Genomic DNA, 1,092 nt, shown 5'->3' with positions numbered 1-1,092 from the left:
TCCTTACATACACAAATTATTCGAGGAGATTGAGAACTGGATTTTAGCTATTTAAAATATATGAATGTTCCTTCAATATAGCATGGAGGTAGGCCATTTTCCTTGCACGCAGAAGGATGGTAATTCTAATCCTGTCATCCCATATGCCCCCCTCCCCGAGGCTGTCAGGAGTGATTTCTGAGCATAGAGCCAGGAGTAACCCCTAAGTGCTGCAGGGTGTGACCCAAAAACCAAATTAATTAATTAAGTAATTAAAAAGTATCCATTTGGGGGCCGGAGGAGCAGTGGCACAAGTGGTAGGGTGTTTGCCTTGCACTCACTAACCTATGATGGACTGCAGTTTGATCCCCAGACATCCCATATCATCCCCCAAGACAAGAGAGATTTCTGAGCACAGAATTCTGAGTATCAGTGGGTGTGGACCAAAAACCTTAAAATGAATATCCATTTTAGTGCTCACTTCGGCAGCACAGATACTAAAATTGGAATGATACAGAGAAGATTAGCATGGCCCCTGTGCAAGGATGACACGCAAATTTGTGAAGCGTTTCATATTTTTTAACACTCAAAAAATATACATTTTAATGTTCATCATAGATAAATATCATATAGTTCTAAACATTGTTCCTATACTTCTGAAATTGCTTCATTCAAAATGTCTTTAGTTATAGCAAAGCCATATTTATTGTGTGAATAAGTATATTGAAATGTAGTGAGATGTATTTAATAAAACTTTGTACCAAAAACCAATAATCAAAGGATTATATGCTTAGGTGAAGAATTATCTGGTCCTTCTCAAATTGGGAGTTGTTGCATCTAGATCTGGGATACAGAATTTATTTCTTTTATTTGATAGCACATTTTATTTAGGAAATTTGAGCACAGCTCAAAATTAGATATGTTCTCCTGACTCTTATTTCATTCTACCTCTAGATTTCCCAAGTTAGTCCTCATCTCTCTCATTTTCTCCCCTCATATTTATCTAAAGAAAATTAGTTTGATTTACAAATAAAACTTAAATAATTATTAAGTACTATCGAGCCTTTAAAAAAAATAGTGCATATGCCCTGAATGCTGAACATATCAAAGTTC

General features: G+C 35.7%; 1 non-coding gene across 1 annotated transcript; it reads left to right on the top strand.

Annotated features, from left to right (window-relative positions):
• Positions 1–452: 452 nt before the first annotated feature.
• On the top strand, positions 453–559 carry LOC126012920 (U6 spliceosomal RNA). Its single transcript, XR_007497263.1, has one exon. It is a non-coding gene; the product is annotated as a U6 spliceosomal RNA (small nuclear RNA).
• The last annotated feature ends 533 nt before the right edge of the window (positions 560–1,092 follow it).

Source organism: Suncus etruscus, chromosome 6, assembly GCF_024139225.1.
Source record: "Suncus etruscus isolate mSunEtr1 chromosome 6, mSunEtr1.pri.cur, whole genome shotgun sequence".
Classification (NCBI taxonomy): domain Eukaryota; kingdom Metazoa; phylum Chordata; class Mammalia; order Eulipotyphla; family Soricidae; genus Suncus; species Suncus etruscus.
The sequence above is the reverse complement of the archived record's forward strand: the minus strand, read 5'-3'. Positions and strand labels throughout refer to the sequence as shown.